At 44.7% G+C, this 24,748-nt stretch overlaps 1 protein-coding gene across 2 annotated transcripts in view; it reads right to left on the bottom strand.

Moving 5' to 3' along the window:
* Nucleotides 1-21,214, bottom strand: part of SLC16A5 (solute carrier family 16 member 5) — a 123,116-nt gene extending 101,902 nt beyond the window's left edge. Inside the window, exon 1 of one of the 2 annotated variants that reach the window (XM_073588033.1) lies at nt 21,133-21,214. The gene's annotated coding sequence lies outside the window, so the exon portion shown is untranslated. Of the gene's footprint in view, nt 1-19,277; nt 19,404-21,132 lie in introns of those variants that run through there. The other variant, XM_073588032.1, reaches the window with a different exon arrangement.
* Nucleotides 21,215-24,748: the final 3,534 nt, after the last annotated feature.

Here is a 24,748-nt window from a genome sequence, read left to right on the forward strand (position 1 = left end):
CGACTGAGGAGAGGTGGAAAAAACCGGAGCCTCACTAAAGGTACACCGACAACCCCAACTCACTACAGACACAGATTTCCAATCCAAAACTGGATTATGAATTTGCAACCAGGGAAACCCCAGAACAACGGCATCATGCAGACCATGCAACACCAAAAATCTGCAATTTTCTTGATGGTCTGGGGCGACCCGCATGACCACCTGGGTCCAAAACTGAGGTTTATTTTTAGCCAAAGGAGTAGCATCAACCCCCCTCAAAGGGATAGGCGTCTGCAGAGGTGTCATCGGAAAACCACAACATTTAGCAAAATCCAAGTCCATTAGGTTTAGCTGCTCCCGAATCCACAAAAGCCTTCGCAGAAAATGTGGACAGGGAGCAGATCAGAGTAATTGCCAGAAGAAACTTAGGTTGAACACCACCAACAGAAAACGTGTGTGCAAAGCGTTTCTCTCGTTTAGGACAAACAGAAATAATATGCGAGGCATCTCCACAGAAAAAACACAGCTTATTACGCCTTCTGAACTCCTGACATTGCGTCTTAGGCAAAACTCTATCACATTGCATAGGTTCAGATGTCTGTTCAACCGGTGGCAACACCTCTCGTGCAATCCTGCGTTCACGTAAACGCCGATCAACCTGAATGGCTAATGACATAGAATCGTCCAGACCAGAGGGAACAGGAAATCCCACCATAGTATCTTTTACGGCTTCTGACAAACCCTTCGGAAAGAGAGCAGCCAAGACATTATCATTGCAGGTAGTAAGGACCGCCCACTTTCTGAACTTTTGACAGTACAACTCTGCAGAATCTCGACCCTGGTTCAATGCCAACAGGGTCTTTTCAGCCTGATCAATAGCATTAGGTTCGTCATACAACAACCCCAAAGCTTGAAAGAATGTGTTCACATTAGTCAGAATAGGATCATCTGGTTTCAAAGAAAACGCCCAATCCTGGGGATCGCCACGCAGCAAAGAGATGACAATTTTAACCTGCTGCGCGGAGCTCCCTGACGAGTTAGGCTTCAAGGCAAAAAATAATTTACAATTATTTTTGAAACTCAAAAATTTAGATCGATCCCCAAAAAATACATCAGGTGTAGGGATCTTTGGTTCAACAGCATGCGAACGAGCAAGGTAGGCGGAAATTCCCTGCACTTCCGCAGCGAGCTGCTCCACACGATCAGACAATTGCTTTATCTCCATTGAGAGAAAAAAAAAAATCCCCCTACGGCCTCAGAGATATAGAGGAAAGAATATACACACTCTTTTTTTTTTTTAAACACAATTCTTTCCTGCTATTGAGTACCCTAGGATCTGCGGTATGGCGGGTGATTCTGTTATGATTGAGTCACCGTAGGAGGCAAAAACAGAAATGCTAGCTAAGTCCAGAAAACCAGAGAAGTTGGCAGCTATCGGATTGCAGACCCCTGAACCTATCAACACAACTAGCAGTAGCCGTGGGGGGTTCCTACGATGCCCTAGACCCCTCGATCACAGCTGGAGAAATAGCTAGGCCTAAAGAAAGAAAGGGGAAAACTAAACTGCCCCAGAGCAGGCCCCAAAGCAATAGGCAGCCCCCAACATATAATGATGGTGAAGCAAGATGAAAACACTAACACAGGCAGAAAGATAGACTGAGCAAAGACGGGGCCAAATCTAGCTACATAGAAAAAGGACAGGAAGGCTGCTGTCTGCAATCCGTGAAAAACCCTATGAAAATAAGAGCCAACAGACTGACAGTGAAAAAGGCCCTGAAGACGCTAGGCTTCAAAAAAGCTATGTCAGTACTCAGGAATATTCTGAAGACAGAGCTACAGGCAAAAGGAGATTCAGCTCACCCCAGCAGGGAATGGCAGAATCCAGAAAAGCAAGGAAAACAAAAACAAAACACTAATGCAAACAGGCAAAGCAGAAAAACTTAGCTTAGAGGAGCAGGAATCAGACTGGTGTCCTAGAAGTCCACAGAGAAATCACCCGCAGGGCAGAAGGGCGTCGGCAGCCTTATATCCAGTCCATGACTCCACTCAGCCAGTCATCCTCATCAGGTTCAGGTGCCTGATAATCAGACTCATTACCTTCCTTCACCAGAATAGGGAGTTCACAGACCTCAGTGACGAAGGGGAAAATGAACTTACAACAGTTAGGGCTAGGGTTAGGGTTAGGGCTAGGGTTAGGGTTAGGGCTTGGGTTAGGGCTAGGGTTAGGGCTGAGATTAGGGTTAGGGGTGTGTTGGGGTTCGGGTTGGAGTTAGAATTGGGGGTTTCCACTGCTTGGGCACATCAGGGGCTCTCCAAATGCAACATTGCGTCTGATCTCAATTCCAGCCAATTCTGAGTTGAAAAAGTCATATGGTGCTCCTTCCCTTCCAAGCTCTGCCATGCGCCCAAACAGTGTTTTACCCCCACATATAGGGTATCAGCCTACTCAGGACAAATTGCAAAACAATTTTTGGGGTCCAATTTCTCCTGTTACCCTTAGGAAAATAAAAAATTGGGGACAAAAATATCATTTTTGTGGAAAAAAATGATTTTTTTATTTTCACGTCCGAGTGTTATAAACTTCTGTGAAGCACTTGGGGGTTCAAAGTGCTCACCACACATCTAGATAAGTTCCTTAGGGGTTCTCGTTTCCAAAATGGGGTCATTTGTGGGTGTTTCCACTGTTTAGGTACATTAGGGGCTCTCCAAAGGCAACATGACACCCGCAGACCATTCCATCAATGTCTGCATTCCAAAACGTCACTACTTCCCTTCCGAGCCCCGATGTGTGCCCATACAGTAGTTTTCTTCCACATATGGGGTATCAGCATTCTCAGGACAAATTGGACAACAACTTTTGGGGTCCAATTTCTCCTGTTACCCTTGGGAAAATAAAAAAAATGGTGACTAAAAGGTCATGTTTGTGGAAAAAATGCGAATTTTTTATTTTCACGCCCGGGCGTTATAAACTTCTGTGAAGCACTGGGGGGTTCAAAGTGCTCACCACACATCTAGATAAGTTCCTTGGGGGGTCTAGTTTACAAAATGGTGTCATTTGTGGGGGTTTCCACTGTTTAGGTACATCAGGGGTTTTCCAATCGCGACATGGTGTCCGATCTCAATTCCAGCCAAAAACGTCAAATGGCGCTGCTTCCCTTCCGAGCTCTGCCATGCGCCCAAATAGTGGTTTACCCCCACATGTGGGGTATCAGCGTACTCAGGACAAATTGCACAATAACTTCTAGGGTGCTGTTACCCTTGGAAAAATAAGAATTGAGGGTGAAAAGATCATTTTTGTGGAAAAAATATGATTTTTTAATTGTACGGCTTTATGTTATAAACTTCTGTGAAGCCCTTGGGGGTTCAAAGTTCTCACCACACATCTAGATAAGTTCCTTAGGGGGTCTAGTTTCCAAAATGGTGTCATTTGTGGGGGGTTTCCACTGTTTTGGTACATCAGGGACTCTCCAAACGTGACATGGCGTCCAATCTGAATTCCAGCCAATTTTGCATTGAAAAAGTCAAACGGCGCTCCTTCCATTCTGAGCTCTGCCATGCGCCAAAACAGTCGTTCCCCCCCCACAAATCAGGTATCAGCGTACTCAGGACAAATTGCACAATAACTTTTGCAGTCCAATTTCTCCTGTTACCCATGGTAAAATAAAAAAAATTGAACCTGAATTATTTTTTTTGTGAAAAAAAGTTAGATGTTCATTTCTTTTTAAATGTTCAAAAAAATTCCTGTGACGCACCTAATGGGTTAATAAACTTCTTGAATGTGGTTTTGAGCACCTTAAGAGGTGCAGTTTTTAGAATGGTGTCACTTTTGGGTATTTTCTATCATATAGACCCCTCAAAGTGGCTTCAGATGTGATGTGGTCCTAAAAATAAAATGGTGTTGTAAAAATGAGAAATCGCTGGTCAACTTTTAACCCTTATAACTTCCTAACAAAAAAAATTTTGGTTCCAAAATTGTGCTGATGTAAAGTAAACATGTGGGAAATGTTAGTTATCAAGTTTTTTGTGTGCCGTATCTCTGTGATTTAAGGGCATAAAAATTCAAAGTTGGAAAATTGCGAAATTTTCAAAATTTTTGCAAAATTTCCGTTTTTTTCACAAATAAACGCAATTTATTTGAATGAAATTTTTCCAATTACATGAAGTACAATATGTCACGAGAAAACAATGTCAGAATCACCGGCATCCAGAGTTATGACCTCATAAAGGTACAGTGGTCAGAATTGTAAAAATTGGCCCGGTCATGAACGTGCAAACCACTCTTGGGGGTGAAGGGGTTAAAGTGATTGTCTGGGCTGAAATGAACGCAATGTGCAACATTCTCATGATTTCCATGTGTTTCTTGTGTGGGTGAGTGGTCAAGTGACCACATGTACGTGATTTGTATACTTTTGATTACGTGCCGACTAGACCCCTGCACAAGTATTGGAGTACAATTATGCAAATTGCATACATTACAATGATAATCACGGACAGCACAGAATGCACTGATGTCATCCATGAGCTGTCTGCCATATTTATGGACCCATAAACTTATATGGATAATTTTGATTCTTGATTCAGAACAAAAGCAGACATGTCTCCCTATATTTTTTAAGGGAACACTTGGTTAGCAAACAAAACACGTACATGTTGTGAAGCAGTGACTCCTTTTACAGCTAGGGGGCGCTGTATATGCTCCTCATGATACGCATGGAGGCGTAACGGTGATGGTGAGTGAGACAGTGACCGGCATCATTGTGAATGGCCGGTATGTGTCATAGAGGTTGTCTTCTGCACTGTAAGCCCAAAATGTTGTTGCTCTGGGACTTGCAGTTCCACAAATGTTCATTTACTTATAAGTGGGGCTTACAGGGTTAGTCGGAGAGCTGGACGGGACTGACTAACCACACATACACCACCCACCTATGGGGGTGGTTACAGCTAGATAATGTGACCATGGTTTGGGTCACATGTTCATTGGTCTAAGGTCCTGAAAGGTCTGTGTGCTGTAAGTTCCCAGGAGGGGACGGACTTCCAGAAGAGCACAGGGTGAGACCATGGACTGGCAGAGTCTGTGACGGTACTGCGTTGGGGAAGCTACCGTCCGTCTGAGGGTGTGGAACTGTCAGGTGGCCTGGTGAGCAGGGCATTGTCCAGGACGGTGATCCCAGTTCGGCAGCTTCCCTGGGAACCAGGACTAACAAGAGGTCAGTGTGTGGAGCAGGAGCTCCAGGAAGGTAACTCCAGATGAAGGGGGTTATAATAACGGCAGAGAAGTATCTGCCATTGGAACAGACTGTCGGTGTTTATTATGTTCCAGTGATGTATGTAATGGACTGTTTGTGGTATGGTTTATGATTGCATAATAAACCGCATGGACTTGTTTATGTGAGAAAACCGTTACTGTGTGCCTTTATCCCGTTGCCAAGCGAGTGTCCCCCAACACATGCAGTAAGCCCTGTCTTACATTGTGAACAGTCCCATAGATTATAATGGGTACGTGTTCTATCCGTGAAAAACACTAGAACATGTACGTGACTCATGGACGTCTGAAAGAATCCTTGGTAGGACCTTTAAATTGGGACAGTTAGAAATTTGTAGTTTGCTGTCTTTTAAAATAAAACTTATAAGCTTAAAACTGATATTGCTTTATTGCAGGAGACACACTTGCGGAAAGAGGATTTCTTCCGTATGAACAAGATGTGGGTGGGAAAGGTGTATGGGTCGGCATCACAGGGTAGGAAGGCAGGAGTGCTCTCTCTGATCAATAAGAGCTTGGCACACAAGGTGGAGTCACAAGAATCAGATGAGGAAGGAAGATACCTACATATCAAAATTGTAGGCAGTCAGGGCACTTTTAGCATCCACAATGTTTACGCTCCCAACACGGAACAAAAAAATTTTTTGGGAAACATAACAAACAGGATATTACTTGATGGAGAAGTGTGTAAAATGGTGGGTGGTGATTTCAACACTGTAGTCTCCCAGGAAGAAGACAGGAGAAGCCAGGGGAAACGGGAGGCATACGGAGGGACCTTTAAAAGCGATGTTGGAAACCACGACCCTACACGACTGCTGGAGAATGTATCACCCACAACAGAGAGAGTTTACGCACTACTCACACCTGCAAGATTCGTGGTCACGGATTTTTCTTCTTTTGACAAGTGAGACTTTGATGCAGAGGGTGGAAGGGATTGACATAGAAAACATGGTGATTTCAGACCATAGTCCAGTGGTAGCAAGTGTAGCTGACAAAGCTCAGAGAGGACAGGACTACATTTGGCGATTCCCCACTTTCTTGGCGACAGACGAAAACTTTCACAGGATATTGAGAGAGTGGTGGGTGGAGTACACACTGACGAATTAGGAACATAGAGGAGTGATAGGGTTGTTTTGGGAGACGGCCAAGGCAGTACTGAGGGGGAAGGTGATGGGATACATGAGGAAGGCAAAACGACAGGCGCAAGTAAAATTTCAAGAAGCCAGTCGGTTAGTTAGGGAAGCATATACGGTCTTTCTGGAAAACCCATCAAGGGTGACAAAAGCATAGTGGGTGGAGGCAAAGGGAGACTTTGAAAACTGGGTGGAAAGGAAAGAGAACATGTACAGAACGCAACAGGAGGCTGAGTTGACGCGCTACGGGAATAAGGCAGGGAAATTAATGGCAAACTTGGCAAGGGGAAGGCGACCAATGACTCATATAACGACACTGAGGAATGCTTTGGAAAACAAAACAACAGATCTGAAGGAAATAAATGATATCCTGGGAGACTTCTATGCAGATCTATACAAAGAGGAGGGGTTAGTGAGGAGGGGAGAAGGAGAGGAATGGTTAAGGGGAGTGCAAATGACTAAGTTTATGGAGGAGCATCTACAGATATTGAATAGGGAGGTGACGGAGGAAGAAATAGGGGAAGTCATAGGAAAGATGAGTTTAACGAAAGCCCCGGGACCAGATGGGTTCAATGGCAGTTTCTTCAAGATTTTAAAGGAACAAATTTCACCTGTATTGAAGGAGTTATTTAATAAGATATTAGGGGGAGAGCGAGTATCGGCTACCCTTAACACAGCATACATAAAGCTCATCCCTAAAGCAGGAAAGGAACTAGAGGACCCAACTAGTTATAGGCCTATCTCGTTAATCAACCAGGATCTGAAAGTTTTGGCAAAGTAGATGGCTAATAGATTGATATCGATATTGTCAGAGATTATAGATCTCCCCCAGGCGGGATTTGTCAAGGGGCGCTCAGCAGTGACGAACATCAGGAAAGTAATGTTGGCAGATGACATAGCTAAGCGGAGAGGGGGAGAAACTCCAGCCTTGATCACCTTGGATGCGGAAAAAGCATTTGACAATGTGAGGTGGTCATGGCTGAAACAGGTGTTAGATCATCTGGGTTTGCATGGAGCTTTCAGAAATTTTGTGCAGGTGCTGTACGCGAATCCTCATGCTAGGGTGAACAACCCGGGATTCTTATCAAGAACGTTTCCTTTGTTAACCCCTTCACACCCAAGGGTGGTTTGCACGTTCATGACCGGGCCAATTTTTACAATTCTGACCACTGTACCTTTATGAGGTCATAACTCTGGAACGCTTCCATGGATCCCGGTGATTCTGACATTGTTTTCTCGTGACATATTGTACTTCATGTTAGTGGTAAAATTTCATTCAAATAACTTGCGTTTATTTGTGAGAAAAACGGAAATTTGGCAAAAATTTTGAAAATTTCGCAATTTTCCAACTTTGAATTTTTATGCCCTTAAATCACAGAAATACGGCACACAAAAAACTTGATATCTAACATTTCCCACATGTTTACTTTACATCAGCACAATTTTGGAACCAAAATTTTTTTTTGTTAGGAAGTTATAAGGGTTAAAAGTTGACCAGCGATTTCTCATTTTTACAACACCATTTTATTTTTAGGACCACATCACATTTGAAGCCACTTTGAGGGGTCTATATGATAGAAAATACCCAAAAGTGACACCATTCTAAAAACTGCACCCCTTAAAGTGCTCAAAACCACATTCAAGAAATTTATTAACCCTTTAGGTGCGTCACAGGAATTTTTTTGAATATTTAAAAAAAATGAACATGTAACTTTTTTTCATAAAAAAAATACTTCAGGTTCAATTTTTTTTATTTTACCAAGGGTAACAGGAGAAATTGGACTGCAAAAGTTATTGTGCAATTTGTCCTGAGTACGCAGATACCTGATATGTGGGGGGGAACCACTGTTTCGGTGCATGGCAGAGCTCAGAATGGAAGGAGCGCCATTTGACTTTTTCAATGCAAAATTGGCTGGAATTCAGATTGGACGCCATGTCACGTTTGGAGAGTCCCTGATGTACCTAAACAGTGGAAACCCCCTACAAGTGACCCCATTTTGGAAACTAGACCCCCCAAGGAACTTATCTAGATATGTGGTGAGAACTTTGAACCCACAAGGGTTTTACAGAAGTTTTTAACGTACAGCGGTACAATTAAAAAATCATATTTTTTCCACAAAAATGATCTTTTCACCCTCAATTCTTATTTTTCCAAGGGTAACAGGACCATAAAAGTTATTGTGCAATTTGTTCTGAGTACGCTGATACCCCACATGTGGGGATAAACCACTATTTGGGCGCATGGCAGAGCTCGGAAGGGAAGCAGCGCCATTTGACGTTTTTGGCTGGAATTGAGATCGGACACCATGTCGCGTTTGGAAAACTCCTGATGTACCAAAACAGTGGAAACCCCCCACAAATGACACCATTTTGGAAACTAGACCCCCTAAGGAACTTATCTAGATGTGTGGTGAGCACTTTGACCCCCCCAGTGCTTCACAGAAGTTTATAATGCCCGGGCGTGAAAATAAATAATTCGTATTTTTTCCACAAACATGATCTTTTAGTCACCATTTTTTTATTTTCCCAAGGGTAACAGGAGAAATTGGACCCCAAAAGTTGTTGTCCAATTTGTCCTGAGTATGCTGATACCCCATATGTGGGAGAAAACTACTGTATGGGCACACGTCGGGGCTCGGAAGGGAAGTAGTGACGTTTTGGAATGCAGACTTTGATGGAATGGTCTGCGGGTGTCATGTTGCCTTTGGAGAGCCCCTAAAGTACCTAAACAGTGGGAACCCCCCACAAATGACACCATTTTGTAAACTAGACCCCCCAAGGAACTTATCTAGATGTGTGGTGAGCACTTTGAACCCCCCAGTGCTTCACAGAAGTTTATAACGCCCGGGCGTGAAAATAAAAAATTCGTATTTTTTCCACAAACATGATCTTTTAGTCACCATTTTTTTATTTTCCCAAGGGTACCAGGAGAAATTGGACCCCAAAAGTTGTTGTCCAATTTGTCCTGAGTATGCTGACACCCTATATGTGGGAGAAAACTACTGTATGGGCACACGTCGGGGCTCGGAAGGGAAGTAGTGACGTTTTGGAATGCAGACTTTGATGGAATGGTCTGCGGGTGTCATGTTGCCTTTGGAGAGCCCCAATGTACCTAAACAGTGGAAACCCCCCACAAATGACCCCATTTTGAAAACTAGACCCACTAAGGAACTTATCTAGATGTGAGGTGAGCACTTTGAACCCCCAAGGGCTTCACTGAAGTTTATAATGCCAGGGCATGAAAATAAAAAAATCGTATTTTTTCCAGAAACATGATCAATTAGTCCCCAATTTTTTCATTTTCCCAAGGGTAACAGGAGAAATTGGACCCCCAAAAGTTGTTGTCCAATTTGGCCTGAGTACGCTGACACCCCATATGTGGGAGAAAACTACTGTATGGACACACATCGGGGCTCGGAAGGGAAGCAGTGACGTTTTGGAATGCAGACTTTGATGGAATGGTCTGCGGGTGTCATGTGCGTTTGGAGAGCCCCTGATGTACCTAAACTATTGAAACTCCCCACAAGTGACCCCATTTTGGACACTAGACCCCCCACAGAACTTATCTAGATGTGTGGTGAGCACTTTGAACCCCCGAGTGCTTCACAGAAGTTTATAACACTCGGACGTGAAAATTAAAAAATCATTTTTTTCCACAAAAATGATATTTTTGCCCCCAATTTTTTATTTTCCTAAGGGTAACAGGAGAAATTGGACCCCAAAAATTGTTTTGCAATTTGTCCTGAGTAGGCTGATACCCTACATGTGGGGGTAAAACACTGTTTGGGCGCATGGCAGAGCTTGGAAGGGAAGGAGCACCATTTGACTTTTTCAACTCAGAATTGGCTGGAATTGAGATCAGACGCCATGTTGCATTTGGAGAGCCCCTGATGTGCCCAAACAGTGGAAACCCCCAATTATAACTCCAACCCTAACCCCAACACACCCCTAACCCTAATCTGAGCCCTAACCCTAGCCCTAACCCTAGCCCTAATCCTAACCCTAGCCCTAACCCTAAGGCTGTGTGCACACGCTGCGGATTTTGCTGCGGTTCCGCAGCGGTTTTGGCTGCTGCGGACCCGCAGCAGTTTCTGCTGCGGTGTACAGTACCATGATTCCCTATGGGAATCAAAAACCGCAGTGCAGACGGTGCGGAATTTTCCGCGCGGATTATCTGCGGTTTTCAATCCGCAGAAAGAATTGACATGTCAATTCTTTCTGCGGATTCTCCTGCGGTTTGCCATCTCCTTTATTGAGGAGATGAAAAACCGCAGGACAAAACCGCAGAGCAATCCGCAGGTCTTTTGACCTGCTGTTTCACCTGCGGATTTTACAAAATCCGCGCGGATGAATCCGCACCTAATCCGCAGCGTGTGCACACAGCCTTACCCTAACAGGAAAATGGAGATAAATACTTTTTTTTTAATTTTATTATTTTTCCCTACCTAAGGGGGTGATATCGGGGGGTTTGATTTACTATTTATGGCGGTTTTTATGTTTGGCGGCTGTCGCACGCTAAAAGACGCTTTTTATTGTAAAATAGTTTTTGCATCACCACATTTTGAGAGCTATAATTTTTCCGTATTTTGACCCACCGAGTCATGTGAGGTCTTATTTTTTGCGGGACGAGTTGACGTTCTTATCGGTACCATTTTCGGGCACGTGACATTTTTTGATCGCTTTTTATTCCTATTTTTGGGACGCAGAATGAACAAAAACCAGCGTTTCATGAATTTCTTTTGGGGGGGTGCGTTTACACCGTTCCGCGTGCGGTAAAATTGATAAAGCGGTTTTATTCTTCGGGTCAGTACGGTTACAGCGATACCTCATTTAGGTCGTTTTTTTATGTTTTTGTCGGTTTTATGCAATGAAAACTATTTTTATATAAAAAATAATTATTTTTGCATCGCTTTATTCTGCGAGCTATAACTTTTTTATTTTTTCGCTGATGATGCTGTGTGGTGGCTCGTTTTTTGCGGGACAAGATGACGTTTTCAGCGGTACCATGGATATTTATATGCGTCTTTTTGATCGCGCGTTATTGCACTTTTTGTTTGGCGGTATGATAATAAATCATTATTTTTTGCTTCGTTTTTTATTTTTATTTTTTAAGGGGTTCGCTAAAAGGGTTAACTAATGGGACAGTTTTATAGGGCGGGTCGTTACGGACGCGGCGATACCTAATATGTGTACTTTTATTGTTTTTTTTTTTATTATTTCCAAAAAATGGATTTATTGGGGGAATATTTTTATTTTTTTTTTCTAATTTATTTGGCGATTTTTTTAAAATTATTTTTACACTTTTATTTTTTTTTTACTTTATTAAATAGTCCCAGGTGGGACATCACTGTCCTGTGACAGATCGCTGATCTGTCACATCACAGATCGCTGATCTGTCACATCACAGATCGCTGTGACAGATCAGCGATCTGACACAGGCACTGCAGAAGGCTTCCTCATGCCTGCGCTTTGCAGGCACTGAGGAAGCCAGCTTCCTCAGGCCCCCGAAGGCCCCCGTCGCCATCTTGGTTTCGGGGGCCTGGAGGAAAGGAGTCCCCCGCAGCAGCGCTGCACATTGCGCTGCCGTGGGAGGCTCAGGGAAGCACGGAGGGAGCCCCCTCCCTGCCGATGCTTCCCTTTAACTCCCGGTACACCGCGGTGTGCAAGGGGTTAACGTGTCGGGGGCGGTCCATGACCGCCCCTGACACATTGTGCCGGGTGTCAGCTGTGATAATCAGCTGACACCCGGCCGCGATCAGCGGCGCTCACCACGTGGGCGCCGCTGATCGCGCCCGACGTACTATCCCGTCCATGGGCATAGGGGCCCAGGTCCCATGGACGGGATATACCGTCGGATGTCGGGAAGGGGTTAAAGGGAACCAGGCAGGGTTGCCCGATGTCACCTTTCTTATTCAATTTAGTTATCGAACCATCGGCTAGACATTTGAACGGTGGACAATGGTTTGAAGGAATCAAAGTGGGGGGCAGAGCACTGTGTTCGGCATTGTTTGCTGATGATATTGTCCTGTTTATGAGTAGGCCCAAAACACAACTGAGTGAAGTCATAGCACAAATTGAGGGGTTCGGGAAACTGGCAGGATTCAGACTTAACAAAAATAAATGTGAAATACTCTTTTTGGGAGAAAAAAGAGCGGAGCGAGAGAGAGGCTCAATATGTGACATTCCTATTGCCAGAAACACAATTAAATACTTGGGAGTGCTGGTGGGGAGGGATCCAAAAGCTTTATATTCCTTAAATTATTCCCCACTAATCGAACGTACAGAGAAAGAACTGCAGGGATGGGCTAATCTTCCGCTGACCCTTTTGGGAAGAAATCATCTGATAAAAATAATGAGCTTCTCTAGGCTCCTTTACCCCATGCAGACAATCCCATTACTTCTCAAACATACAAACATAAAAAGATGGACAAAGGCATTCTCTCACCTTTTGTGGAAGGGAAAGAGACCGAGGATTAGTGCTAATAAGTTAACCCCTTTCTGACATCAGACGTACTATCCCGTCCATGGGACCCGGGCCCCTATGCCCATGGACGGGATAGTACGTCTAGCGCGATCAGCGGCGCCCACGTGGTGAGCGCCGCTGATCGCGGCCGGGTGATTATCACAGCTGACACCCGGCACTATGTGTCAGGGGCGGTCATGGACCGCCCCTGACACAGTAACCCTTTGCACACCGCGATCAAACACGATCGCGGTGTACCAGGGGTTAAAGGGAAGCATCGGCAGGGAGGGGGCTCCCTCCGTGCTTCCCTGAGCCCCCCACAGCAGCGCAATGTGCAGCGCTGCTGTGGGGGCTCTTTCCCTGCAGGTCCCCGAATCCAATATGGCGACGGGGACCTTCGGGGGCCTGCAAGGAGCTGGCTTCCTCAGTGCCTGCAAAGCGCAGGCAAGGAGGAAACCTGCACACTGCCTGTGACAGATTGCTGATCTGTCACAGTGATCTGTGATGTGACAGATCAGCGATCTGTCACAGGACAGTGATGTCCCCCCTGGGACAACCTAATAAAGTTAAAAAAAAAAGTGTAAAAATAATTTAAAAAAAAAAAAAAAAATCGCTAAATAAATAAAAAAAAAAATTCCCTAATAAATTCATTTTTTGGAAATAAAACAAAACAATATAAGTACACATATTTGGTATTGCCGCGTCCGTAATGACCTGCCCTATAAAACTGTCCCATTAGTTAACCCCTTTAGTGAACCCCTTAAAAAATAAACATAAAAAACGAAGCAAAAAATAATGATTTATTATCATACCGCCGAACAAAAAGTGCAATAACACGCGATCAAAAGACGCATATAAATATCCATGGTACCGCTGAAAACATCATCTTGTCACGCAAAAAACGAGCTGCCACACAGCATCATCAGAGAAAAAATAAAAAGTTACAGCTCGCAGAATAAAGCGATGCAAAAATAATTATTTTTTTTATATAAAATAGTTTTTATTGCATAAAAGCGCCAAAACATAAAAAAATGACATAAATGAGGTATTGCTGTAACCGTACTGACCCGAAGAATAAAACTGCTTTATCAATTTTACCGCACGCGGAACGGTGTAAACGCACCCCCCAAAAGAAATTCATGAAACGCTGGGTTTTGTTCATTCTGCGTCCCAAAAATCGGAATAAAAAGCGATCAAAAAATGTCACGTGCCTGAACATGATACCAATAAAAACGTCAACTCGTCCCGCAAAAAATAAGACCTCACATAACTCTGTGGGTCAAAATACGGAAAAATTATAGCTCTCAATATGTGGTGATGCAAAAACTATTTTTACAATAAAAAGCGTCTTTTAGCGTGTGACAGCTGCCAAAAATAAATACCGCCATAAATAGTAAATCAAACCCCCATTATCACCTCCTTAGTTAGGGAAAAATAATAAAATTAAAAAAATGTATTTATTTCCATTTTCCCATTAGGGTTAGGGATAGGGATAGGGTTAGGGCTAGGGGTGTGTTGGGGTTTGAGTTGGAGTTAGAATTGGGGGGTTTCCACTGTTTGGGCACATCAGGGGCTCTCCAAATGCAACATGGCGTTTGATCTCAATTCCAGCCAATTCTGCATTGAAAAAGTCAAATGGTGCTCCTTCCCTTCCAAGCTCTGCCATGCACCCAGTGTTTTACACCCACATATGGGGTATCAGCCTACTCAGGACAAATTGCAAAACAACTTTTGGGGTCCTATTTCTCCTGTTGCCCTTAGGAAAATAAAAAATTGGGGGCAAAAATATCATTTTTGTGGGAAAAAAAATAGGATTTTTTTTATTTTCACGCCCGGGCGTTATAAACTTCTGTGAAGCCCTTGGGGTTTCAAAGTGCTCACCACACATCTAGATAAGTTCCTTAGGGGGTCTAGTTTCCAAAATGATGTCATTTGTGGGGGGTTTCCACTGTTTAGGTACATTAGGGGCTCTCCAAAGGCAACATGACACCCGCAGACCATTCCATCAAAGTCTGCATTCCAAAACGTCACTACTTCCCTTCCGAGCCCCGACGTGGGCCCATACAGTAGTTTTCTCCCACATATGGGGTATCAGGGTACTCAGGACAAATTGGACAACAACTTTTGGGGTACATTTTCTCCTGGTACCCTTGGGAAAATAAAAAATTGGGGACTAAATGATCATGTTTGTGGAAAAAATACGATTTTTTTATTTTCACGCCCGGGCATTATAAACTTCTGTGAAGCCCTTGGGGGTTCAATGTGCTCACCACACATCTAGATAAGTTCCTTAGGGGGTCTAGTTTCCAAAATGGTGTCATTTGTGGGGGGTTTCCACTGTTTAGGTACATCAGGGGCTCTCCAAACGCGACATGGCGTCCGATCAGAATTCCAGCCAATTTTGCATTGAAAAAGACAAACGGCGCTCCTTCCCTTCTGAGCTCTGCCATGAGCCGAAAATTCCCCCCCCCCCACATATCAGGTATCAGCGTACTCAGGAAAAATTGCATAATAACTTTTCCAGTCCAATCTCTCCTTTTACCCTTGGTAAAATAAAAAAATTGAACCTGAAATATTTTTTTTGTGAAAGAAAGTTAAATGTTCATATTTTTTAAATATTCAAAAAATTCCTGTGAAGCACCTGAAGGGTTAATAAACTTCTTGAATGTGGTTTTGAGCACCTTGAGGGGTGCAGTTTTTAGAATAGTGTCACTTTTGGGCATTTTCTATCATATAGACCCCTCAAAGTGGCTTCAAATGTGATGTGGTCCGTAAAAATAAAATGGTGCTGTAAAAATGAGAAATCGCTGGTCAACTTTTAACCCTTATAACTTCCTAACAAAAAAAAATGTTGGTTCCAAAATTGTGCTGATGTAAAGTAAACATGTGGGAAATGTTGCTTATTAAGTTTTTTGTGTGCCGTATAAAAGTTCAAAGTTGGAAAATTGCAAAATATTCAAAATTTTCGCCACATTTCCATTTTTTTTTCACAAATAAACGTAAGTTATATGAATGAAATTTACCACTAACATGAAGTACAATATGTCACGAGAAAACCATGTCACTATCACCGGGATCCATGGAAGCGTTTCAGAGTTATTACCTCATAAAGGGACAGTGGTCAGAATTGTAAAAATTGGCCCGGTCATGAACGTGCAAACCACCCTTGGGGGTAAAGGGGTTAATGCTACCAACGGAGAGGGGGGGGATCAAACTAGCAAATATTAGAGGCTATAACCTGGCTTGCATTTTGAGACATGCAGTTAACTGGATTAGACAAACAAGTAGACACTCTGACTGGACTTTAGAAGCCGAGTTCTGTAGGCCATAGGACCTGAGATCAATATTACATACATCCATACCAAATTTACCACCCAATATTAAACACTCATTGATATGTAGGGACACAGTAATGACCTGGAAGGCGGTTAGAAAAAAGTTTGGGCTAGCATGGAATATTTCAAAATTCATTAACATCTGGGCAAGCCCAGATTTCCTACAGGGGAGGGAAAATGACCTGTTTAGAGAGTGGAGGGAGAAGGGGATAAGGACTTTAAGGGACTTGATGCATGATACAGAGCGGAGATGGATGACTTGCGCCCATTCCAGACTCTCCAGTATGAACAGTTAAAGCAAGGGATAATGGGGAAATTACGCAACGTAAACAATGAATATGAGGTAAGCCACTTGGACACGATTTTATTAAGGGACATTCATGAGATTACCGTTTCGGGTCTCTATAGGGACTTGAGAGAAGCATTAGTTCCCAACATACCAGGGAAAATTTTAGAGGGATGGGCAAATCAGGGTTGTTAAGTAAGTTTGGATTTAAGACATAAGAAACTGTTGAAGGATGGGAGGAGGAAACAGGAAGGAAGAATATATAACGTGGAGGAGGTGAAAAAGGCAAATTGGAACGATTATTTGAATGTATTGAGATTCCTTGATAACTATTACGACGTCTGATATATTTTTGTATGCTAATACTTATCCTTTTTATTCTATAATTTGTTTATTTTATGTAACAAAATCAATAAAAAGTTGGTTTAAAAAAAATAAAAATAAAACTTATACAACGTAGAAACATTAGACCAAATAGAAATCCATGCAGCAAAAAACTAAAAATCTTGCATTCTTTGTTACAAAATTAAAGAGGTTGTCTGGCCTTAGGCTACAAGTCTGCATGAACCCTCACATAGGGTTCTGTGAGCATTATCTGGTGACGGGGGGTCATGTGACTGCAAATATGTGATTTGCATACGTGCAGTCATGTGCCGACTACATGAGTGCAGCCTCTCAATACAAATGTATTGAGCAAGGCTGGATAAGTCTAGTCAGAATGTGGCTGAAGTGTGCATATCGCACACTAGTGGTCACATGACTGCCCACTCATGGTGTCAGAACTGGAGAATTCTCACAGTGTGCAATGTGCATGATGTAAGGATTCATTAGTCTACAGTCATATAGAGTAACTACAGACTTTTAGTTTTCACTTTCTAATGTAGTTAATAGTCACCTTTGGGGACTTGAAGCTGCGATTGATCGCTTGTACTATACAGAGCACTGCATTGGCATTGCTATGTATACTGAAAATCACGATCTCCTGTGAACACCAGCTAAATGCTGGCTTTCACAGGAGGATCGTCATGACAAACAGATAGATCTTCAGCAGACCCCCAGCTGACATGATAACCCATCAGAGCCCCACAATCATGTCACGGGTGTTCCGACAGGCGCATGGAATGATATGCCCATGTGGGAATTGTCTGTTTGTTAGGCAATGTGTGCAGCTGCCTAAGCGCCAACAGGCAGGTAGTGATGAGCAACACATGTGGGGATTGCCTAACTTCCGCAAAACATGCAGCCACTGAGTCTCAAACATAATATCCGAGCACGCCAAAGATACTCAAATAACACCCGAGCATGATCGGATAACACTTTATCCGAGCACGTTCGCTCATCACTAGTTAACAGCTGTGGGGGTTGAGCTCCGCTTCACCTGTGGCTGTTAAAGACACATGATGGCTAATTAAATTAACAGTCATGTGTGGGGAAAGATGTGGGTTCGGCATGCGAGCCCGCATCAAAGTCAGGGAGTCGGCATATGGCATACCAGGCCATCATATGTCGGTATGGTGTTAAATTATGCTTTTCTCTGAAACGCCACCACATTTCAGAGTTAGACATATATGGTTGGAATCCTGCAGCCACTGTCTGATACATGCTGCCCGATCAACGACAGAAATACTCACTCCTTTGATAAAACAGGCTGGGAAATATTTAGCACACAGTGATCCCATGCTGTCCTGTCTGTGTACTCTCTTTTGCTTCCTCCCCTGCCCAGGAGATGTAGTATGATCAGACCAGGTTCCTGCACGGTGAGATATAGCCAATATACAGTACACAGCAGGGGCACATTTATAAGATTATTTTAGTGCAGGAGCATGTTTGGCAGATCCTATTTTGGAACTTATTTTTATTCCAAGATCTGTTGATTAAAGCGAACCTGACAGCATGTATTAGACAGTGGATGCAGGATTCCAGCCAGAAATGTTTATTTCTGAAATGCTGCGGTATTTCAGAGAAATATGTACTTTAGTAGCCACCGGAGAACGAGCCGTGCTGTAGACTAGTTGGAGAGGCAGGTTCCCTGGCGGCTTCTCCATGCCCACTGCCCTGTCTGCTTATAGGCACAGGCCTATCAATCCAGGTCAGCGCGCATGGAGAAGCCGCCGGTGACCCACCTGTACGACTAGTCCACAGCACGGCTCGGCACCTGGCAGCTATTAAAGTATGTTTTTCTCTGAAACACCACAGTTTTTAAAAAGTTAAATATGATCTCAGCAAGGTATACAGCCAGTGCTTCATATATGCTACCCGTGGATCGGGCAGCACGTGTTAGCTGACAGGTTGTCTTTAAAATGTACTTTGTAAGTGGGAAAACCTATTTTTATCACTAACATTTGTATACAAAGATTTCATGGCCTCTTTCATTATGGGTTTGGGTAAATAGCAACACCTATCAATTAGTAATTCATACAATAGTAATACACAAGCATTTAACTATGTGTGTGCTTTACCCAATCAGTATTCATACTTCCAGCTACAGAAAATGCCCCTTTGACAGATTTATGGGTACATAGATACACAGATCCATAGAATATATGGAAAGTATATTTTAATAATAACAAAACAGGATGTATGATGCAATCTGATTGCTAAGGATGTGGAAGTAGTACTTTATCTAGTTAAATATTTTCCATTAAATGCATGTGTATTTAGCCAGCAGGAACATTCACTCACATTACACATAGTAAACTGATAGCATATGCACTAGACACATTTGTGCAAAGTATTAAGAAGAGGAAAACACATGTTGTATATGAAAAGATTAGTACGTGATTACAGCGGAGAACCAAAGTGAGCGCAGATATAAACTTACAATTTCTGTTAGATTGCAGAGCCTCATTTTAGTATTCACATGATGACTGAGCTTCTCACCTACAACCTTCACCATCTGTTGATTTCTTTTTCACTGTGCTCCAATGGGTCAGGAGTTAGGTGTGGGATGCAGAAAAAAAAAATCAGCAGAAGTAGAAAAAAGGGAGGAGACAAGAAGGGAAAGAGTAAGAAGGAGGGAAGAGAAAGATTTGTTAGGGAGGGGGAAAGGCAGGAATATGGGAATGGGAACAGGAAACCATTTACAGAAAATGCAGAAATTCAGTTCAACTTCAGCCTTGTCATATGCGAAGCTGAAATTGATTTCTTATTCATCCAGTTTCTTATTCAGAGCTGAAGTTGGTTTCTTATTCGTCATTTTCTTATTCGGCCATTTTTTCTTTTCTGTTTTTTATAGGTTTAACATAAAAAAATAAGCATCACAATAACAACATACAATGCAGCGAGGTGCCCTGATGTGAATACACTTAAAAACAGCTACAAAAATTATAATGAAAGGGTTAAATGACTTTGGGCCACTGATAGCACACTACAGACATATAGAACAGAGAGCCCCACATCAAAACAAGGTCTCTCCAGCCTGGCCGAAATGGGTTCTGGGAATGAGAACTGGCATCAAAGTGGGCAGACAGTCGATTTTGGCCATTCGGATAAGTAACTGATGTTTTTAAGGGGTTAAATTACTTTGTTACACTGATTTAACACTCAGGCTACGTGCACACGCTGCGGAATGGGGTGCGGATTTTGTAAAATCCGCAGGTAACTCTGCAGGTCAAAAGACCTGCGGTTTTACCTGCGGATTGCTCTGCGGTTTTTCATCTCCACAATGGAGGAGATGGCAAACCGCAGCGGATTCCGCAGAAAGAATTGACATGTCAATTCTTTCTGCGGTTTCAAAACCGCGGAAAAATCCGCACCGTCTGCACTGCGGATTTTTATTCCCATAGGGAATAATGGTACTGTACACCGCAGCAAAAACTGCTGCGGACCCGCAGCAGCCAAATCCGCTGCGGAACCGCAGCAGAATCCGCAGCCTGTGCACACACCCTAAGAATGCACAGATAGTGATGCCCTGCATCAAACCCAGGTCCCTCCAGCCTGGCAAAAATGGGTTCTGGGGATCAGATTAGGCATCAAAGTGGGCATACAGCCCACTTTCACAGATTTGAATAAGTAACTCATGTTTTTAAGGGGTTAAATGACTTTGGGTCACTGATCTCAGACTAAGAATACATAGATAGTGTTAGGGCTGGTGGAACGCACCAAATTATAAAATAATAGTAGGTGTGTTCGGAGCCCAGGGTCCACCATGCAGAGGTGATACACTGCTGCTAGGTAATGACGGGAGTATAAAGCGGTGTGGAAAGGTCACACGTGGGTTAACTTCACCCAGTGTGAACAGAAGCGAACTCTGGTAACTCACAGAGCCATACTACCGCTGAACATAAATGCTGGAGCCGGTTTAACTCACAGAGCCCGGCCAAGGAGCGTACAGAAAGCGGTCACAGAACTCTGCCCCAAGGACACGGGGTCAGAGTCCCTCTAGACCTTCTGAGCGCAACTGCGGACGCCGCTATAGACGCTGACTACAGAGTGTAGAGCACGTGCACAGAGGTGTGCCGAGCCACTGGCGGAGACGGATGCCTGTCTCAGACTCTGTCCTACCTACACCTAAGCCTGGGCACTTAACAGGCTAGGCTGCACAACACATGCATACCAAGGGTAGGGGTTTCTTAATGAGTCATTAACCAGAGACATTCATACATGCATACAACACTCACTCTTCATAGTCTAATAATGCAGTCTATACTAGCGCATGGCAGAGTGGCCATGCGAACCTTTTATAGCCGCGTGCTTCTGAGAACTTCCTGGCCTTTCGGATGGACCGATCCGAGCTGGAGAAGGACCTGAGCACGTGACCTTCGATCTCCAATGGGAGATCACTCCACGGGCATGCTCAGTGGACCGACAGGAGGACTTAGTCCCTGGAGAGACTCACTGCTGGCCAGCCTGCGTTGCTATAGGTGGACCAGAGGTGGCAACAGCAAGCAAGCCCACAGTGCTGGTCTGCGCAGAGCGCTGGGAATGATGAGTCTGCTGAGCAGGCTCCTCTGCGGCCGAAAGAGAATGGTAGACCGCCGAGTGCAAGGCTCTGGATTCCTGCTGTGCAGTGGCAGGAACCTGACGCCTAACAGATAGTGATTCCTCGCATAAAACTCAGTTCCCTCCAGCCTGGCCCAAATGGGTTCTTGGCATCAAAGTGGACAAACAGCTAATTTTCACAGATTTGAATAAGTAACTGATGTTTTTAAGGGGTTAAACGACCTTGGGCCACTGATCTTCCGCTAAGAATACATAGATAGTGATGCCTCGCATCAAACCCAGGTCCCTCCAGCCTGGCCCAAATGGGTTCTGGGCATAAGAATTGGCATCAAAGTGGGCAAACAGCCCATTTTCACAGATTTGAACAAGTAACTCATGTTTAAGGGGTTAAATGACCCTCTTACCAAACTCTCCCCTCTCCAATCCATCTTGAATGCTGCAGCCAGGATCATATTCCTCACTAATCGTTACACCGATGCCTCTACCTTGTGCCAGTCATTACACTGGCTACCCATCCACTCCAGAATTCAGTATAAACTTATTACCCTCACCCACAAAGCCCTCCATGGCTCAGCACCACCCTACATCTCCTCCCTTGTTTTAGTATACCACCCTACCCGCGCCCTCCGTTCTGCTGATGACCTGAGGTTAGCATCCTCAATAGTCAGAACCTCCCACTCCCGTCTCCAAGACTTTACACGTGCTGCGCCAATTCTTTGGAATGCACTTCCCAGGTCAATACGATTAGTCCCCAATCCCCACAATTTTAAGCGTGCCCTGAAAACGCATTTATTCAGACTGGCCTATCGCCTCAACACATTAACCTAATCTATCCCTGTGTGGCACAGCCAAAAGTTTTACCATAACCAAATTCTCCGCATCATGTTCCCACATGCTTTATGCATCCATTAGCCCTCTGTGTTTGTACTATTACACACTTAACATTATGGCTGGTCCATACAATCAGGGCAACTGTTACCACCCACCTTTCGTGTCTACCTCTTTCCTCATAGACTGTAAGTTTGCGAGCAGGGCCCTCTTTCCTCTTGGTATTTGTTATAATCTATCACTGTTATGCTGTAATGTCTATCGTCTGTACAAATCCCCTCTGAAATGTAAAGTGCTGCGGAATATGTCGGCGCTATAGAAGTAAAATTTATTATTATTATTATTATTATTATTATTATTAAAAAAGGAACAGCGTGTGCGATACGCGTGGGGCCTTGCTCCCCCCACACCCTTACCCCACCAGCTGCTTCCAGCATTTTCTGGCATTATATATCTTTATGCTGAATATCGTCTGGTCCCTATGCATCTACAGGGTCTATAAGCTTTCCTTTTTTGGGTCAGGTATTGAACCATTGTGTGGTTTGTTCTGTCGGCCATCAAACTGTCGGCTGCTTCAAACCGCGGCTTGCCTGCGGACACCTGCGGCTGTTGCCGCCACACTCCGGCCTGCGGTCTGCCCGCGGACACCTGTGGCTGTTGCGTCACACTGCAGCCCGCTGCTGTGGCCTGCCCGCGGTCATCCGCGGCCTCTGCTGCCACACTCCAGCCCGCAGCTTTGGTCTGCCCGCGGTCACCCGCGGCCGTTGCCGCCTCACTCGAGCCCGAGGCTGTGGCCTACCCCTCGCCACCCGCAGCCGCCCCGCTCCCGACCACGGCTGCGGCCAGTACATTGCAGACGGCAGCCACTAGTTCCCCGCTCCAGTCCGTGGAAAGAGTCGGGCCGTCGCCCGCCACGGACTCCCTGTTACAGCCGCTAGTTGCGCCGGTGGCTTGCCAACCGCCACTCCGCTTCTCAGCCACTGACCCCCGTCCGGGGATTGCGGCCCATCTGTCCGAGAACTCTTCCGGGGCCTGTTGTGCCCCTGCTTCGCCTGGGCGTCGGAACGCTCGAAGACTGTGCCAGTTCTTCAGCAGCTGGGCCCAGCGGCTGCTACGCTGGAGACCCATCACCCAGGACGTCAAGGACTTCAGGACGGATAAGTGACATTATATAACTAAGGACCCGTAGTCGGCCATACCGCAGCCCTATAGTGACCAGCCTTTGCCGGGGTAGTCGTGTTCTTATATATCCGTGTTTGCCTGTGTTGAGTCCCTGCGAGGACAATCCCTGTTAACGGTTTGGTAGCTTAGACTAGTCACCTGATCTATACTTATAAAAAGTTATTACCAAAAGCATAAAGTCGTCTCTCGTCACTGCATCCCGCGTACCTGCCGGTACCACACAGGCAGGCAAAGACAGAATGCCAAATGGCAGTCAGGGCAGAGACACAGAACACGCAGGCTATGATAGGATACAGGGGCCTGAAGGGCAAAGGGTGATGCTACACAGAGAATGCAGGCGCCACCGCGAGTGACAAACATGCATCTTACCTGCAGAGACGCTGAAGAGAAATACCCGGTGGGCGCCGCCATGATGAGGTGGAGCCACCAGGTCACGACCTCTCATGATGCCATGCAGCAGAGGAAGGGCGACTGCGCATACGTGGGCCACTGACGCACTGCGACCCCGAGAAGGCAGACGGGGAGCGGCGTGGGAGCAGACCGGGGATGCGCCGGGGGCAGAAACCCCCAGGTAAGGGTCCGTGGGAGTGACAATACCCCCTCTCTTACTCCCCCTCTTTTTAAAGTTGGATAGAAACCTCCTCATGATAGGAGGAGCATTGATGTTCTCCCGGTGCTCCCACGATCTCTCCGAATCCCACTGTCTTCTTGGCCAGAATGTCTTTTACGTCAAAGATGTCATCAGAAGTGCTAAGTTGAGGAGAGTGGGACGAAGCTGAGTGAAAGCGATTAAACACCGCAGGTTTGAGGAGCGAGACATGGAAAGTATTGGGAATCCGCAGAGAGGCAGGTAATTTCAACTTATAGGTCACGTCATTGATGCGACTCAAAACCTCAAAGGGACCAATGTAACGTGGACCTAACTTATAAAAGGGGATTTTAAGTCTGATATAATGTGAGGACAACCTGACCTTATCGCCCGGAAGATAAGGAGGAGCATCTAGGCATTTTTATCGGTGTACCTCTTCATCCTGTTGTTAGTTCTTTCAAGAGCCTCTTTAGTCTCCTCCCAAATCTTAGAGAATTCTGAGGACAAAGAGTCCACTGCCGGTACACCCGAGGTAGGGGAAATGGGAAGGGGAATGCTGGGATGTTGCCCGAAAACTACAAAAAAGGGAGATTCAGAAGAGGATTTGTTGGAACGATTGTTGTAGGCGAACTCTGCCCAAGGGAGCAGGGAAACCCAATCGTTCTGGTGCGCATTGGAGAAATGCCGAAGGTAGGTAGTTAAAGCTTGATTGACTCGCTCCACTTGGCCGTTGGACTGTGGATGATAGGCCG

The sequence above is a fragment of the Dendrobates tinctorius genome, unplaced genomic scaffold, assembly GCF_039654945.1.
Source record: "Dendrobates tinctorius isolate UK_male_01 unplaced genomic scaffold, ASM3965494v1 ptg000103l, whole genome shotgun sequence".
In the NCBI taxonomy this organism is placed as follows: Eukaryota; Metazoa; Chordata; class Amphibia; order Anura; family Dendrobatidae; genus Dendrobates; species Dendrobates tinctorius.